The 19,515-nt window shown below is 44.4% G+C and overlaps 1 long non-coding RNA gene across 1 annotated transcript in view; it reads right to left on the bottom strand.

Moving 5' to 3' along the window:
- LOC138297446 (uncharacterized) overlaps positions 1–463 on the bottom strand; it is a 189,410-nt gene extending 188,947 nt beyond the window's left edge. The window contains exon 1 of the long non-coding RNA XR_011204111.1: positions 382–463. This is a non-coding gene — a long non-coding RNA (uncharacterized lncRNA). The remainder of the gene's footprint in view (positions 1–381) is intronic.
- Positions 464–19,515: the final 19,052 nt, after the last annotated feature.

Raw genomic sequence — 19,515 nt, 5'->3', positions numbered from 1 at the left:
CGAACTCCCGTATACTGCCGCGTGTAGTTTTAAAAATGAAAGGAAGTCAAGAATCTTACTTCAAAAGAAAGCGCGAGGGAAATCGCTCGTATCTTGCCACGTACCGTAAAAAAAAGGGGAGGGTAGAGGAGAAAGTAATAATCCGAAATCCAGAACAGAGGCACTTCCTCTTGGTGGTCCCGTGTTTAGGCTGGACCGGACATTACAGGAGGCAGAGCGCGCAAGGGAATCAAAGCCTACTGCCGGTGTTAGAAAAAGAGGGAAAGGAAACAAGGGCCTTACTTGGAAGTAAAGGGAGGGACGCGAGGAGGCTCTCCCATATTATCGGCGGTTAATAAAATTAGAAGTAGAGAACAAAGCTCCACAAAGAGAGGCACTTACTCGTAGTCGTGCAACGATCGACGATACATCTACATCGTTCTGTGAAATCCCGGAACGATGAAGGGTCTACGATGGGTGGAGCTTTTAAAGGAAGCTGAATGCATTGAAGGCAGGAAATAAAAAGAGGACTGTGACCAAGAGTGAGTCATGGACACAAACAAGGGACAAAGTGGGAGCTCCAGCCATGTATATAGGGTAGATTACCCAAGCAAAAACAGAATGGAATACAGATAGGTGACCACAATTATGGTATCTATTCAAAAGTGAGAGAGATGTTCATTTCTAAAATTTAATCAAAAGAAAAAATTTAAGAAAAGTGTGAAGAACAGAACATGGATAATACCAGGACCATAGTGTGGTCAAAGATAAGGGGAAAACAGCTCGAGGAGGTGAACAAAACCCAAGTGGGGGGCATAACTACCTATGGATAAAGTTGGTCCAAGGAATCTCATTGTTGAGTCCAATGAGATGAGTCTTCAACCTGAAAACCCAACGTTGTTCTTTCTCAAATAACTTAGTGGCACAGTCTCTAGTGGCTTTAATGGTCTCCAGAATAACCCACTGGAGGTCACCGGGGTGTGGTGTTTCTCAATGTAGTGGTTGGTCAGTTTCGTCGAGGATCTCTTACACCTGATGGTACTACGATGTTCATTGATTCGTATCTTAACCATTCTAGTTGTCATACCTATGTATTTCAGATCACAAGGACACATAGGCGGTCATTCCCGCCAGGCGGGAAGCGCCATTTGGCCGCCACGCGGCCAAAATACCGCTTCCCCTATTCTGACATTCTCGCTGGGCCGGCGGGCGCTAAGCAAGTTAGCGCCCGCCGGCTCAGCAGGAATGAGGGCCGCAACACAGGAGCCGGCTCCGAATGGAGCCGGCGGTGTTGCGGCGGTGCGACGGGTGCAGTTGCACCCGTCACACTTTTCACTGTCTGCTAAGCAGACAGTGAAAAGCTTCATGGGGCCCTGTTAGTGGGCCCCTGCACTGCCCATGCCAGTGGCATGGGCAGTGCAGGGGCCCCCAGGGGCCCCAAGACACCCGTTCCCGCCAGCCTCTTCCTGGCGGTGACAACCGCCAGAAACAGGCTGGCGGGAAGGGGGTCAGAATCCCCATGGCAGCGCTGCTTGCAGAGCTGCCCTGGCGGATTCGCCCAGCCGGGGGAAAAACGGCGGGAAACCGCCAGCCCCGGTTTTCTGACCGCGGCTTTACCGCCGCGGTCAGAATGGGCTTGGAAGCACCGCCAGCCTGTTGGCGGTGCTTCCGTCATTCGCGACCCTGGCGGTCAAAGACCGCCAGGGTCAGAATGACCCCCATAATCATGTATATGCAATCTTTAGTACGGCAATTAGTGTGTGATCTTAATTGCCATTTCTTGGGTTCACCCAGGTCCAGCTCCTGTGTGCTGATGGTGAAAGGGCAAACATTACACCCGCCACAGGGGTGATGTCCTTTAACTCCCAACCATTGTGTAACACCAGTGGAGTTGGAATTCTGGCGGGGTGCAGGTCTTGTATGGACGACTAGGTCTTTAATGTTCTGTGTTCTCTTGAAGGAGAATAGAGGCCGTTCTAATGATTCCCCGGCACTATTAAGGGTAGGCCAGTGTCTCTGCACAATGTTCTTGATCTGGTTACTCAGAGGGGTGAATGTGGTCATGCATGTCAGTCTCGATTGCTGAGTACGAGTAGTGTTGGCCAAAAGAGTTTCCCTGGGGATGTTACTGGCTCTTTTCTTAGCCCGTCTAAAATTAGAGATAGGGTAGTTCCGTTCACTTAATTTGCAGCATAGGGTATCCGCTTGGGTGTGAAAGTCAGAAGTTTCTGAACAATTGCGTTGTATCCTTAAAAACTGTCCAAAGGGAAGGTTATCTCTCAGTGCTTTAGGATGGTGACTGTTAAAGAGTAAAAGGCTGTTCCTGTCGATGGGTTTGTGGAACACAGAGGAATGAAGGTACCCCTCTCTTAGTGTGATGCGCAGGTCAAGGAAGGATAACTCTATGTCTGAAATGTTGGTGCTAAAGCGGAGGTGAGTATCTAAAGTGTTAACCCCCTGAGTAAAGGCTTTCGCTTGTTCTGCATCACCTTTCCAGATCACCAGGATGTCATCTATATAACGGCGCCACAATCTGATATTGGAAAAGAATGGTTGTGCAGGAGTAAGTATATGGCGCTGTTCAAACAAGCAAGACTAGGCCCAAAAGTATTCCCCCTGGAGATACCTTGTATCTGATGGAAGAGGCGTTCTTCAAATTGAAAGAAGTTTTCTTTGAGAGCCAAACTTGCACATTGCATGATAAAACTGATAGGGGTGTTGTAAGTCCATGTATCTGCCTGGAGTATGTCTTCCACTGCAGCAAGAGTTGCTTCCTGTGGTATATTGGTGTATAAAGCCTCCACGTATAGACATATCAGCATATCAGTGGTACCCGCATTGTTGATATCTTCAAGTAGAATCAGGGTGTCCTTGGTATCTTTCAAGAATGTGGACGTCTTTTGGACAATTGGCTGAAGAAAAAAATCACAAAATTTGGATAGTGGTTCTAGAAGAGATCCTATCCCAGACACTATAGGGCGTCCAGGTGGAGGAGTGCCCTTGTGGATTTTAGGGAGACAGTAAAAATAGGGTATCCTGGGATTCTTTGCATCCAGGAACCCTGCTTCATGCTGGGTTATCCAGCCAGCTGATTCTGCTTCAATTATCATCCCACGAATCATGCGTTGTAAACGTGGGGTAGGATCAATCGATATATGCTTGTAATAGGCTCCATCGCTGAGCAATCTGAGGCATTCTTGTTTATAGTTGGTTGTGTCTAGAACCACAATAGCGCCTCCTTTATCTGCGGGTTTAATGGTGATTTCCAAATTGTGGGATAAGGAATGGATCGCTGTTCGTTCCAGTTTCGAGATATTCTGAAATGAAAGGAGAGGTTCCAGGAGTTGGACTTCATGGCGCACCGCCTTCTCAAAGGTGAGCACTTCTATAGGGACCGAAGTGGGGGGAGGCATAAAGGTGGAGGGATTTCTTAGGTTAGTATCACCTCTCGAATCTACCAAAGGACGGTCTTTGACGAAAAAGTGTAGACGGATCTTCCGGAATGGGGCTGACATTTCACAATTTAGTCGGAACTGGTCCTCCTTAGGAGTAGGTACAAAGCCTAAGCCTTTTTCTAGAACTGCCGTCTCTGTAGGTGTGAGAGAGACACTAGAGAGATTGACAACTAGGGTTTCTTTTGTGTTGTCACACTGCGGCTCCTGGTAACCATTTGAGGTTCCTCCTGAGCCCAGTGAACGTTTCTGCCTCTCCTTCTGTTTCTGCCTCTGCCTCTGCCCCGGCCTCTTCCTAAAAAAGGATTGAAATTGTACTGTGGCTGCGGTTGAAAAAAAGGTATAGGCATTTGTTGCCAGGGAGGGACCTGTTGGTATGGAAATGTAGGGTTGAAGTGCACAGGAGGAACATAGCGATTCTGATTCATTCTCTGTCCCTCGTCGCTACTCCAATCGTCTGAGCTGGAGCTGAAATGAGATGTCCGGGGTCTCCGTTGTGGAACATCGGAATCATCTGAAGTCTCAGGGGCTCCCTCACATTGGTAATCATCTTTCGTGTAGGGATAGATTTTCTCTCTACTAAATCGCTTTATGTCTTTCTGAAGTTTGTTGATCTTCTGTCGCGTAAGGTATTTTTTAGTCTCGTTAAGTTCCAAGTTAATTTCGGCCAGACGAGATTTAAACTGGGAGAGTTGGACCGTGGCACTTCAGCCGTCCGAGGCTGCAGGGGATGGGCTGGAGCCTCCCCCCACCACTGGCAGCACCTCCACCAGCACCACTGCCAGCCCCTCCACCTGCACTGCCATCAGCACCACCACCAGCACCACTGCCAGCAGCAGCAGCCCCCATGGGCAGCCGACCGAGGCTGCAGGGGAAGGGCTGGAGCCTCCCCCAACCACTGGCAGCACCACCACCTGCACCTCCATCAGCACCGCCACTTGCACCGCCAACAGCACCACTGCCAGCACCGCCACCTGCACCGGCACTACCACCACTGTGCAGCCGTCGCCGCCGGCAGATGGACTGTACTCCTGCCTCCATGGAGTGTCATGCATCCTGCCCACTGCAAATCTCATGGCTATGACACCCAGGTGCACTCCCCAAAGCACTGCATCACAGGGCACAAACCCCCTCCAGAACCAGTGGAAGAAGGCATCCACTCACCCCCTCCTTGCCATGATGAAGCACACTGGGCACTATGCCCCCTCCAGAACCAGTGGAAGAAGGTATCCACTCACCCCCTCCTTGCCAGGATGAAGCACACTGGGCACAAAGCCCCCTCCAGAACCAGTAGAAGAAGCCATCCACTTGAGAGACTGTGGCTTTGCACTCCCAAGGACCAAGCAGTGGGCAAACCACCCACTTGAGAGACTGTGGCTTTGCACTCCCCAGGACCACGCAGTGGGCAAACCACCCACTTGAGAGACTGTGGCCTTGCACTCCCCAGGACATCGCACAGGGAATGTAGCCCCCTCCAGGACCAGTGGCGTTGTCCCATGTTCTGGCTGAGGTGCCCCCCCTTTCTCCTTCCCCCTGAGGTGCCTTTGTATTTTCGACCTGATGCCACAGCAGTGTTCTATCCGTATTGAGGCAGGAGTCAAGTGGGGCCTTGGCCTATGTGATATGGCGCTGTGGCCCACAGACATTATGGACTGGGCAGTGTCCATGCATTTGTAAAAATGTATATACATTTGGTTTTTGATGCACTTATTCATAGTATTTTTACATATTACACTGACTTTCTTCAAATCATTTTGTCCTTGCATTATTCCTGAGGGGTACGGGGTGTATATGTAATGTTACTGCATCTGTTTGTGTGTATGGTGGTGGGGATGGCAGTGAGGGTGGGGGTGTTGCATGCATGTGTCACTCTCTTTTTCCTCCCCTGTGTGCTAGGGGCGGTACTCACCGTGGTCATCTTCGCCGGCGTTGGTATTCCTGGTGTAGGAGGAGGTAGACCAGCATGGGTAACACCTGTAGTTCGGGCTCCATGGCGTCGTGGTTGTTCCCTGAATGTCCAGAGGTAAGTCGTTTCCCTTCTGTGTACTGTTTCCGCCGTGCTTTTGATGGCGTTGGTACCGCCCCGGAAAAGGTGGCGGATTGTCCTCTCATAATATAGTGGGTGGAACATTGTCTTCTGCCTGGCTGTTGGCGGTTACCGCCGCAGTGCTTGTTGCTACCGCCGTGGCAGTCAGTGTGTTAAAGTGGATGTCTGTCTTGGCGGTTTCCACCGTGGTCATTATTCAATTTTTTTCACCGCCGGCCTGTTGGCACTATTACCGCCGCTTTATCACCGACCGCCAGGGTTGTAATGAGGGCCATAATGTACTAGTGTGCCGCTAGTCTGGGGATGGCAGAAGGCAGCAGGAATGCCTTGCATCCACTGTCTCTCTTCAGAGCAAAAAAAATAATAATTAAGCTACAGAAAGTTTAATACCTGAAAATAATGATAAATCAGTGAAAGGGTATAGTTAATCTCAGGGGTGACTGGTGTTCATGGGCACAAGGGGCGTTGCCATGCTACCCTTGGGGAGAGGCAAGAACGGGGAAATAAACACAGAGCAGCAGAAAATAAATCACTGTCTTGAGACAGTGTGCTGACTCTCCTGGGTGAACTCTAGTGCATTTGCAGATGTCCTACTGTACAAGTGCCAGCTATGAGGATTCCTTCGACCTGCAGGCACGGGCGTAACAAAGGCCCCTGAGGCCCCTGCATTGCAAGGGGGGGAATTTGGGAGGGGGGGTGGTGGCTGAGCTCCAGGGGGCCCCCTCAGCATAGTATAAGGGGACCCCGACAGGTACTTTGCAGGGGAGGGTCTTTAAGTTTTGTACACCACTGCCTGCAGGCACAAGCTACAGCAGTGACATCACAGGACAGGGACTGCTGAATTAGAAAGCCATGGCTTCGGTTGCTTTTGGGGTGCATAAACAGTGGCCTTGGGAGGAGGTGGCAAAGCTCCATTCACTTCACCGGCTGAGGGTGGGGCTGGCCAATGAGGACAAGGAGAAGTTGGTAGCAACATTTTCAGGTCATCACAGATGGGCAGGGTGTAGGACGAGTCAGGGGCTGCTGTCCTGGCAGTATCAGGTGTTTAGTACTACATTTGGTTTCACTTTGAAAAAACATCATGGAGCTGAGCTCCTTATCTCGACTCTGTAGAGGCCTAAGAGAAGGAAGGAACCAGCTGCGGACAACAATTGCACTAGTGGACTAAGATGTGAGTGTGCAGTTAAGTTTCTGCCAGCATCAGGGGCATCATCACCCTCCCCCTTTAACAGCTACAATGGGGTGGGATTCTTGATGGGCCTCTTCTGTCTGCTGTTTGGCAGACAGAGGCTCATAATTAACTTGGCAGAGTGAGTACAAGGAAGGATGGTTAGATGGATTGATGGATGAAATGGTGGATGGATTGATTCATGGATGAATGAGTGAACGGATGGATTAAATAATGGAAGAGTGAAATGCAGGGAGGAAGTATGAGTGAAATGGAGGGTGGATGGATGAGTGGATGGACAGATGCATGATGGATGGATGGATGGAAAGGGTGGGTTGATGGATGATGAGTGAAAGGATGGATGGATGAGTGGAAGTGTAAATGGATGGATGGAGTGAAAGTATGGATGGACGAGTGAAAGGAGTGATGAGTGAAAGTGACCAGACTTTCTGTGAATCAAGAAGCAGTGCATATTAACCCGTGCTTTCATTGAGAGTGACTGGCATCTCCCTCACCACATCTTGTGACGAGTGGTGGTCGGTGGAAGCTATCTTCATTGGGCTACAGACCTTTTATCCACACCCAGAGTTTGTGAACCAGCTTACTGGCCCTTCCTTGCACCATCTGCTGTGGAGGAAAAACTGCAGCACAAGACGTACAAGAGTTTAGTATAATTGGGTGCTTATGAGAGGAAGGGGTGATACCTCCCTGGTTGGGTGTGTGTGTGGGGTGCGTGGTGGTGTGTTGTTGGGGTGTTCATTTGTTCTTCCAACCCTCCCCACCCTGCAGTGCAGCTCTTGTTGTTGTGTCAAAAACACTAATCTACGTTTCAGCAGAGTACATTTTGTGTTTCCTCATGTTGTGAGCGAGATGTAGCAGAACTTCCTGTGGCCTGTGGAACTGGCCTCTTGCTCGCACATGTACTGTATTGTAAGACTTACATAGCGCTTTGTTTCATACCTGTGACAAAAACACAAAATGCTCAGATTTGCATTGTGGTTACACAGTGCAAAGGTCAAATTTCATGTTTTCACCAAAATATATATCTTAAACGACTTAATTAAACAATGCTTAGAATCATAATAATTCCATTCTAGAATGATTTTGCAAATGAAATCATCTAGTGCTACACCCACAGCGTATAGTTACTGTGATTGTGTCTCACTATTTATTGTAAACTGACCCCCTGTATTCTGGTTTTACCTATTTAATGTGGATTTCACTCTGTCTCTAAATTAGAAGTCCAGAGCTGGAACAGTCTTCTGACATCCCACCATCAACAATCCAGTTTTCAGATATTTAAGAAAAATCCTAAAACGTGGCTCTATCAACAGGTAGCTGCTGGTTGTCTAAGCACCAGGATGACCTTCCCTGTGTAACAGTATGCATTATAAAATAAATAAATAGATAGTTAAATAAATTAAATTACCATTGTTGTTGGAGGGATGCATGATCAGTCGCCTGCAGGTTCAACTCATGGAGTCCTAGCTCCTTTCTGCACTTGACAGTGATAATGAATAGCATATTGCACTCTAAACACATATATATCCATCCATCCATCCATACATATACATCATGTTAGTAGAAATGAATGTGGCCAAATAAAATGTGATAACACTATGGGCCTGATTACGACCTTGGCGGATGGGATACCCCGTCACAAACGTGACAGACGTGCCACCCGCAGTTTATACGGTCCATTGGATATAATGGAACTTGTAATACAGCGGACAGGATATCCGTCACTTTAGCATTACATAAACCACTTATGCAGACTTTCCATGACTGCTACCGTTTTTACGGGAGTGAAGGGCCCACTTAGGGCTTCCCTTCAGATCTCATGTTATGTCCCCTACTTACACTCAACTCAGTTTTTGCAATAAATGGAAGGTCACCCTTGGTGGCTGCTCTTCTGCATACACGGTGCACGTATATATATCAAAATATACACATACCTTCTACATGTGGCAAAAGAAGTGGAATCATATTGAACACCCAACCAGAAAAATGTATTTTCATAAAATTGACTGCGGTGGAAGAAATAAGAAGCAATGAGGCAGCACTCAGGAGCGCGTTCATCAAAGGCAGCCAAAAATATTTTTATATTTCAAACATGTGGCTCACATTTCAGACAAGAAATACATATTTCTGCCCCCTAGAGCAGCACCTCCCAATTACCTGCACAATAAATTCTGCAGCCTCTTAAAAAGGTCTTTTTCTCAACAACTTTGCTAATACATTCAGTTTATCCTAAATCGTTGTATTTCTCAGAGATGTATTTTTACGCTGACCACAGTAGGAATATTGCTCTCAATCCTCTATCGATCCAGGAGTAGCTATGAGAATTGTTTTGAGTGTTTCTTTCTTAAATTAATGTAAAAATAATGGCGCAACTAACTAAGGGCCTGTTTTAGAGGTTGGCGGATGTGGTTTTATCTGTCACAAATGTGATGGATGTAGCGCCTCCAATATTACAATCCCATTATAGCCTATGGAGATCATAATACGGCCCACAGGATATCCGTCACGTTTGTGACAGAGCAACTCCTCCAGCAAACTCTAAATCAGGCCGTCAGTTTTTAATCTGAGAATCTGAGCACATACTAGGGGAAAGCTTGGCCTGGAAGGTATATGCTATATTTTGGAAACCGGACAGTTAATGGTAATGTAGCGCTCGCTGAATGTTTGGTGAAAGAAAAGCATTCTCTGGCCTTTAAAACATCACAGTCGCGTGTCTCCTTGACAAGTTGGATCAGGTTTTTCTTGTCTTTTCTTTATTTTAACATCTTTGAATCATTTTGTAATCTACAAACTAAATTGCCAGAATTTGTGTACAAACCATGTCTGTTTCTGGTGTATCACCTGATTATGTAAAATCTAAACATGTGCATTATGCTACAGAATAATGACAGAATTAGAAGGAATTTTCCATCTTCTGTTGTTTCTGGGAAAAACCCTGTGCTTCTCTTCCAGTTTTGGAATCACATTTACCACAACTTTCCAGGGCTGAAAAGCATTTCACAAAATGAACTCTGTAGCCACAGATCCTAATGGCTGGTCCAAAGTGAACGGTCAATCTTTTCCCATACATAGTTAGTATATAGGGGAAAATAGTGTCTGAGACATCTCTGGTCACCAATCAGGGTACCAATATGCCCACCTTATCTACTAGATCATATTCTCTGCTTTGTGAGGCTTTCCAGGTGCCTCTGGCAGTGTCCAAGGATAAGTCTCGCCATTGCATTTGGGCCACTTTTAGCTTTTAAAGGAGTAATGCCTTTTTGGAGATTAGAGCCCGCTTCTCCAGATCCAATCTACTCTACACCACTGAGCTCTATGCCACTGCACTCTACTCTGCACCATTCTATGCCACTGCACTCTTCACCAATCTACTGTATGCCACTGCACTTTATGCCACTTTACTCTGTGCCATTCTACTCTACACCACTGCACTCTATGTCACTGTACTTTACATCACTGCACTTTACTCTGCATCACTGCACTCTACATCACTGCACTCTACTCTGCACCATTACACTCTACGTCACTGCACTCTACTCTATGCCATTCTACTTTGCGCTGCATTACTCTGCACCACTCTACTTTGCACCACTTCACTGTACTGCACTGCACTCTAATCCACTCTGTGCCACTGCATTCTATTGTCTGCCACTCTAACCTTACACCACTGCACTCTGCTGTGCACCACTCTATGCCACTGCACTCTATGTCACCCGACTCTGACCACTCTACGCTACTGCACTCTACTTCACTGTGCTCTGCACCTCTGCGCTCTACACCACTGAACTCTACTCTGCACCACTGCACTCTATACCACTGCACTGTACTCTGCACTACTGCACTCTATGCAACACCACTGTATCCTACGCTACTGCACTCTACTCTGCACTACTCTACTCTATGCCATTGCACTCTGCTCCACTATACTCTGCACCACTCTACTCTATGCCACTGCACTCTGCTCCATTGCACTCTACTCTTTGCCAGTGCACTCCATAGCACTCTACTTACTTTTCACCACTCTCCTCGATGCCACTACACTGTACCCCACTTTACTCTATGCCACTGCACTCTATGCCACTCTACTCTACACCTCTATACACCACTGCACTTCACACCACTCTCTTCTGCTGTACATCACTGTACTCTACTCTGCACCACTCTATTATATGTCACTCAACTCTACTGTGTGTCACTCCATGCCACTGTCACTCCATTGTATTCCACTTTACTGTACACCATTCCACTCCACACAATGCCACTCTACGCCACTCTACCCAACTTCACTCTACCCTACTCCATTTGGTGAGACTCTACCTCATTCTGCTGTACTCCAAACCACTCTACTTTGTGCTATTCCAATCTACGCCACTCCATGAGAAGTTATCGATAAAGAACCGCAGTACTATTGAAAAGTTTAAAAAATATCTATATATATATTTACATACATACATATTTATGTATGTATTTATATATATAAGATAGCAAAATAAACAACGTTATACGATTTGAAACCAATTTTTGAAAAAAACTGAAATGTGATGAAAAAAACAAAGGTTGAAAATAAGTTATAGTTAGGATACTTTAATTTATTATTTCCATACAAAACCAATTTGAATTACACAAACCTTAGAAATTGAAAAGTTATAGTTATAACTTAGTTATAATTTGCACCGTCCCAAACATTACTACAACTCACACACCTCCAAACACTGTGTTGTCTGCTCACTACCCAGTCTAAATTGGCTATAACTAGGCACTGCTTATACCCTTTCATATTACATCACTTATACCATGTTAAATCATAGCATTCATACCAACACGCATGCCATCCCACATGACGTCATTTATGAGAACACTGTGCACGGTAGGGGGAATTGATAAATGATTCCTCTTGAGCACGGCTCAAGCTTACATTTATGTGGTGCATCTTGTATTTCCTTTCCCCAGCTTAGGTTTGTGGAACTACTTCACCAGTGTAACAGTGATTGTGAACCACCAGTTGTATTGTCCACCTGAACACTGTGATGAGTGTGTCCCAAAGTATTTACTGACATGTATAGGTCCTGCTGAACTTCTCCCCGCCTTTGAAAAGCATGAAGAAGGCCAGTGCCCTCTTTAGCATTCCATCCCACCCCCAACATTTTACTATGCCTGTAAATGACAAACAGGTAAGTAACGCCATCTGCAGCGCAAATGATATTACTCCCTTGATATTCTAGGCAATATGCTCTGCAGTCACAGGGGTCACATCTCATTTGTGGATGCCTTGTTTGAGTCTATCTCACCTCCACATGTGCAGGTGTCAGGTGCTGTGTCTTGTACTGCTCTATATTTTGTAACATTCTACACTTGGCATTCGCTTTCTTGTGCAACCTGTTCCCACAGAATCTCCACTGTCTAGCTGTTCATCAATGACCGGTTCTAGCTTTGGCTGTGGTCTGGCCTCCCCTGCAGCATCCCAGAGCCCTCCAACCGTGCCCAAGCATCTTCCAGCATGGCAAAGAAGTGAGCGGTCCCATCCAGCAGAACTCTCAACTCTGCTGAATAAAGCAATGCATACTGAATTTCCTGTTTATGCAATAGTTGTTTTATGTCCGTAAAGATCATCTCTGTCGCTGCACCAGAGTACTATAGTTCACAAAAAATGTTCACTTTCTTACTTTCAGTTGTCCACATCCATGCTCACAAGGTGTCTGTAGGATTCTGTCCTTGTCCGGGGTCCAGAAGGCGATCCGCCATGGGTCTTTGGGTGCTCCGGGTGCAGGTGCTAGACCAGACACTCTTTGCACCTGCAAGAATTTGTATTCAAGTTGCACAGTTTGCCAGCCCTCAAGGAATTCTTCTGTTTTCATCCCTTCTAGTGCTGAGGTCCACACACTGGGTTTTTTCGACGTGAGAATGCTCCAGCCTAATCGGCTCTGTGGTGGAAGGTGCTGATTGCCTCTTTCGTTTGCATGGCTTCACATTGATGGCAACCAAATGAATCGTGGTCTCCCATGCAGTTTTCTAATCAAAGACAGCTTGTAATATCACATCACACTTCTTGTATGTCCTACATACAGAGTTGACAGTTTTCAGTAGGGCCACATCATCTCCCTCTCCTTCAGCCTGAGAGTTGGAGGTTCCCTTCTGTGAAAACATCTTGACAGTCATAGGTTTCACCATTCTGTCCCCTTGTCACTAAATACAAGTTTCAAGACCTCCATGTCATGTTACTATGATGTTAAGCATTATATTAATACACATGACAGAAATATTGCGCCCAAACTGTGAAATGGGTGGTGTGCTCCCCTGGCAGAATTAGATGCCTTTGTGGTGCCTTTGTGCAGTACACACTTATCGGGCTATTCCAAAGGTAACTTACTCTTGTGAGTAATTTATGCATGTAATTTATTCTTACACATTTGAGTAACTTTACACCACTTTCGATTATTCACAAAAAACGAGTGAAAAGTACCACAGCTAGCCAACCACTGATAGTGCAACCCCCTCCCATAGAAAATAAAGGAGGTAGTGACTTAAAATAAAACCCCACAGGGAATAATGTTAAACTAAACTATTTCAAATAGTTCGAAATATAAATAATTATAAATTAATGTTTAGAAAACCTAAAAATGAAACATTTATTATATAATTATAAAATATTTCAACAACCTTTTTCAAATTTATAAATTATTATAACACTTTATTAATAAAATATAATTACTTTTTATTAATTTATACATCACTTTTAATAATCATTAATGCATGACAAACATATTTTTTAATCTAGATGATAATTTATTTTTTAACTTAAACGTCAGAAAAATAATTTTTACTTTATTTAACATTTTTAATTAATTAAAGTTTTAATTCAAAATTAAGGGTCTGATTTAGAGTTTTGCGGAGCGGTTACTCCATCACAACGGTGACGGATATCCTGCCCACCGAAATCTAAAGCCCATTATGTCCTATAGGATTTAGATTTCGGCGGATGGGCTATCCATCACTGTTATGACGGAGAAACCCCTCCAACAAACTCTAAGTCAGACCCTAAGCTCATAGTGCTGGAGCATTTATTTTTATTTTGTTATATATTTAACATCAATTTATATAACTTACATTAGTATTTAACATAAAAATATTTGTATACATTTACTATAAACTTTTTCAATTTTTCCTGTTATTTACCATAGGGAGATCTCCACCCGGTCTGTGCAGTCTCTCCATGGTAAAGTACAGGGAAAAGAAAAAAAGTTTATTTAAGTTTACAGTCCGGGAAGATCATGACTTTGGATGATTCATGATGGATGGCTCCTTTCTGCCTGGCTAGTCTAAATATTGTATCTCAGTCCATGTCATTCAGGATGCAAACTATAAAGGGCCATGGCAGTGCACCAGCAGGGAACTTTGGGGTCAAATATCTTTGTTCCTTTTCAACTCCCAAACATGAAAACAGATACTGTGCCAGAATCCATGATTCTATCCAGGTTAATATGTATCAATGGAGTGAATCCCTTCTGATCCCCGCAGCAACACCTACAGTTCTTACGTTGTTACACCAACCTCTTCCCTCCTCAACTTCAACCCTTTTTTTAAGCTGTTTAACATTTTTTGTTAGTTCTGACACTCTGCTTTGGAGGTTTTCCATTGTATTTTTTAAATCCGGAAATTTCACATTTTGCCTTCAGCTTTTGTTACGTGGTCCACAACATTTTGCAAGTCTTGACAGATTTGAGAAAGGTCAAAAGTGACAGCCCTAATTTTGCCTTCTAGTGATAAGCATGTAGCTTGCATTGCCTGCAGGATGGTTGTCAAGGATAAGTTGCTGATGGTTCAGGTTGTGTTACAGTCTTGATTTGTGGGTCTAATGCATTTGTGGGCTTTGTGAATTGGTCAATTTATCTTTGTGCGGATGAGGGTCTAACCCAATCTACTTATAAGGATTTATTTTTCTGTTCCCTTACATTGAGTCAGTGCCTTGGATTCCAGTCTGCATTACTGGCCTTTTCTTCTGTTGATGCAAGGTGGTGTTTGTCATTTTGGACACATGCCCGATACCTTCAGCAGCAGCCTTTGCCAGGGGGGGCATGAGCAAGCCCTGTTTCCCCTTCACTCCTTCCTGCTCTCACCTTCGCATTAAGGAGGGCTCTGCCCACAGTCCTGCCTTTACTTGAACCAGCAGGACTCCTATTCAGAGCATAGCTCCAGAGCTTGAGGTACCCCAGTGAGTCACTAAAGGGTGGGCTTCTATGTCACCCCTGAGTTTCTTTGTCAGGGCAGGTCCAAACATCTTGCTGCACCACTACTGGATGGGGGCATGTGTAGGTCTGTCTCTCTTCACCTACTGTGTCCTACTGTCTCAATCACTGCTAGCTTCTTACCTGCACTTTGTACTCCAGCCTGTGGTGGGAAAAAGCATATGTGTACTGAATGTGGCAGTGCTTTTAGTAGAAATTGTTTACTATTAAAACACCAGGAAACCCATATGAGTGAAAACCCCTACAAAAATACGAATGTTACAAAACATTTAGCACAAAGGAGACCCTAATTTCACATAATGGAACACACACCAAAGAAAAACCATATCAATTCACTGAATGTAAAAAGGCTTTTTACTCTCCAGAGAAGCCCGAGAATACACCAAATATTCTACTCTGGATAAATGCTATATCAGTGTATTGACGGCCACAAGACGTTTATTAGGAATGGAAACCTAATGCTACATCAGATGAACCACTCTATGGAAACAAAGGGCCTAATTTACAAGCATTCACGCATTGCGGTATTGCGGTAGCAATGTATAAAAAAAAGTTACATTGCATGAAAATAGTTTATGACGCCATGGATGCGTCCTATTTAAAATATGGCATTCCATGGCGTAGGGTCCTAGGATGCATCCGAAATACTGGCGCAACTTCAGCAGTGCGACTGAGGCATGGAGCCTTATAAGTGAGGACCAATGTAAAAGACTCTAAGATGGTGGAATATCATTATCTACACTTTTACATTGGTCCTGGATGTAATGTATGCAGCATGGCTATGTGTTACATTACAGTGGGCATATTCTACGTATGTGAATGCAGAGACCCGAGTATGTGTGACATAGTGAGTGACAGTGTAATGTAAGTGAATATAAGTATGTTTGAATGTCAAGTGGAAATACATGTGTTACCTAGCTTATGTGTGTACTTACCTGTTGCCCTTTGGAGTAGGCAGACCCGGAGACCCATTTCTCCTTGGAGAAGTGACAATCCTGGCCTGTCCCTTGAGAACAGTACACAATGTCACATTGCCATGCTCCAGACGATGATGGAATCATAAGTGCCATGGTCCCAGGTTGGTCAAGGGGTCCTACAACATGATTGACACATTTATAGACCTACTACAACCAGTGGGGAGGTGCAAAACAGACATTCCCCTGGGTGTTAAGTGACTTCAAATGGCCAGATTAATATTGTAAAGCCACTGCGTCAGTCGCTACGCCTGGGTTTTTGTGGCATAGGAATTCTGACGCATTGCAGGCTATGCATGACGCATCTTGAAGAAGCGTCAAAAGAGGAAAATGTTATAAATATAATTGCATCAGTTGTATCAGAACACGATCACACTGCTGGAGTAACATATAAAGTCCACTCAAACAATTGATTCAAGATAAGTAGAGGTACTGGTTTATTCCACAAATAATCAAAACAATGAAGTCCAGAGCGATACGGCAGCCGACACATGTGTCGTCCTCTGTAGTTTATCAATGCTGCGAATGACACATATTTGAAAATATTTGATACAAACATAACTCATGTAATTCAAATAAGGACACGCCTTAAACCCATTACATTGAAAGCCGTGACATATAGTAGCTGATATTTGTCAAACCAGTTGAGACACTCTTGCAAGCGCGCATTACAGTAATCACAAATAATCCTAAAATTGAAAATGCCCACACATAGTGAGTAGTTGATGGGATGGAAAACCATGAAACCAGTTTGTGTACCATAAGACGTAAAAAAGTGACAAAAATTCAGGAAATGTTAGCGGGCATGCAGTGTGTGGCCAAACTGACCGACTGAATACAGTTGCAAGACCAAATGCATAATCAGACCTCATACTGTGATCAGACCAACAGAAACCCAGTCCCAGCAAACACAAAAAGAAAACAGGTAAAGAGTCCAATCATTTACCTCTTTCTTGAAAAGTGTATTCCATAAATTATATTGGAATGAAAAGTGAATGAAAAACAAAGCTGAGAGGAAAAGAAGAATATAAGTGTCAGTAGGGGGGCTCTCAGGTGGCCAGGCCACCTCTGTAGAACTGTAGTAGTAATGAGAGGGACAGAGATTGTATATAACCTGTGGTTGTAAACCGATGTAACAGCATAGTACTCGATCTTCTATCTGGGCGCTACATAGCGTGTGTACAGTTGTAAGACCGTGATGAGAAGTGATATTGGATTATAAGAGTTGAGTGTGAAAACACGGAAAACAGTAAATACAAACACGAGTAAGAAAGTAATTTGCAGGAAATCGTAGCCATGATGTGTGTATGGGCGCGTGACTATGCTATAGACAGTAAGAAAAAGGGACTTCACTGTCGTCATGATGAGATGAATGGAGAAAACATATTCAGGGGAATGCACAGGCACAGAGCGTATGTCAGAACGTGACCGCAGTAAAGACACAGAGGGAAAATATCTCAGCTGGCTGTGATGAAAAGAAGTAAAAGACAGAACCAAGGCAAGTGGTAAGGTGAAGAATTCCAGAAGTGGGAGGATAAATTACTAACCCAAAATGTGAATTGTATGGTATAGATTATGTGATTAGAAGATCCCCTAAATGAGAAATAAGTGCAAATCTGTTTGTGTGGTGGGTAACAGTAAGTGAACCAAAGTAAGTCCAAATTTGTAAAGTATCCATAAGACAGAAAGTTTTCACCATAGGAACTATACCCTAGATTGCTTAACATGTCGCTTCTCAATATCTCATATATTAATAAAGAAAACATTATATGAGAACCATACGAGGTTGACTGTGCATGCATTCTAGAAAATTGTTCATGGCAAGAGACAAAACTCATACGCACAATGGGCAGTCACACATCATAAATGGCTGAATGTACAGTCTAAATAAATTGGCTGGATGTACAATCTAAAAATGTTTAACCCAGGAGAGAACCCACACTTCAATTGCCAACATGAAACGAGCAGATATACTTGTCAATACAATGGTTTGTCAGGCCCAGATACATCGGTTGGTATGATATAAAAGGATTACCTCCAAATGCTGGAATTTTAAAATTCACCCATCACTGTACATGTGCAGAATAGTATTCATAAAAACACATACAGCTCCTTATCAACATTCAGTCCTTTCTAAACAGCTCCGAGTCGGATAATCCATTTACTTTCAAGCTGTCTCACAGCCAGAGTCCTGTCACCCCCACAAGAGTGGGATTCCATAACATCAATGCCATGAAATTTGATTTTGATTATTTCACAATGTTTATGTGCCGCGTTGTTGTGAATGGCAAGTGGCTAGGTGTTGTTGTTATTTCTTATACCGCGAAGATGCTCTTGTATGCGTTCCTTCAGTGGTCTTACGGTGCTGCCAAAGTAGATGCTGTTGCATTGGCAAGTGATACAGTAGACAACGAACCTGGTATTACTATTAATGTACTTAGTAATGTTGTATTGTTTGCTTGTGTTATAGTGGAAAACATAAGTCTTATCTTGAGCAAATTGACATATCGTACAACTGCCACAACAATACAAACCATTAGGAGGTGAAGGTAACCAAGTGTGAGAAGCAGACTTCCGGAAGCTGTGACACTGTATGTCACTTAATGTCCTGCCCTACTGTGTGTGATGGCGGGTTTTTTGCAATGTAGTTCTTGACCATACCATCCATATGCAACAAATGCCAGTGTTGTCAGATAATTTTATAAATAAATAGCTGAGTTTTATGACCCTGGGCCCCTCACCACTAAATTCCAAGGAGGAAAAGCATAACAAATCTTTTTTAGAAGAACTTCTTGTAAGCCAGGCTGCTTCCCCATACCAGGATTTTGAGAACATACATTTGTAAAGCATACACACGTCTTGTGAGATTTATTGAAGTCTTCACCGGGCTAATCAGGTCCCAATCATTTTTCACCTCTCGTAGAAATGGCTTTGAAAGTATTTGCTCAATATGTTTAAAGCAATAACAGACTTCTGCCAATATTAAAATAAAATGTGTACTTTTTACTGTTAGGTCCCAATGTAAAAAATACAGAATCAGTTGCAACGCAGAAGCATCTGTATGACTAACAGTGGCTCTTATGAACAAAGTATAGCTACTAAAATATTCCAGCTGCAAAATAGAGTTTATTACTGGTAGTTAATCTGTACCAAATCCAATCTTTGATAGACGCAAGCACTCTACAAATAAATTACCAAGCAATCAATCAGTTTATAAAGCACGCTACTCACCCGTCAGGGTCTCAAGGCGCTGGAAGGGCGTGGGAGCTATTGGTCGAATAGCCATGTCTTGAGGTGTTTCCTGAAAGTCAGGAGGTCTTGGGTCTGGCGTAGTTGGAACGGTGGGGAGTTCCAGGTCGTGGCGGCGAGGTAAGAGAAGGATCTTCCTCCTGTGGTGGTGTGGTGAATGCGGGGGACGGAGGCGAGGGCGAGGCTGGCGGAGCTGGCGGGCGGGTGTGTGGAAGGTGAGTCTGTCATTGAGGTAGGCCGGACCTGTGTTGTGGAGGGTTTGTGTGCGTGGATGAGTAGTTTGAAGGTAATCCTCTTGATACGGGTAGCCAGTGTAGCTCTCTGAGGTGGGCAGAGATGTGGTTGCAGCATGGGACGTCAAGGATGAGTCGGGCAGAGGCGT

The sequence above is a fragment of the Pleurodeles waltl genome, chromosome 5 (genome assembly GCF_031143425.1).
Source record: "Pleurodeles waltl isolate 20211129_DDA chromosome 5, aPleWal1.hap1.20221129, whole genome shotgun sequence".
NCBI classification, from domain to species: Eukaryota; Metazoa; Chordata; class Amphibia; order Caudata; family Salamandridae; genus Pleurodeles; species Pleurodeles waltl.
This window is presented reverse-complemented; position numbering and strand designations above follow the sequence as displayed.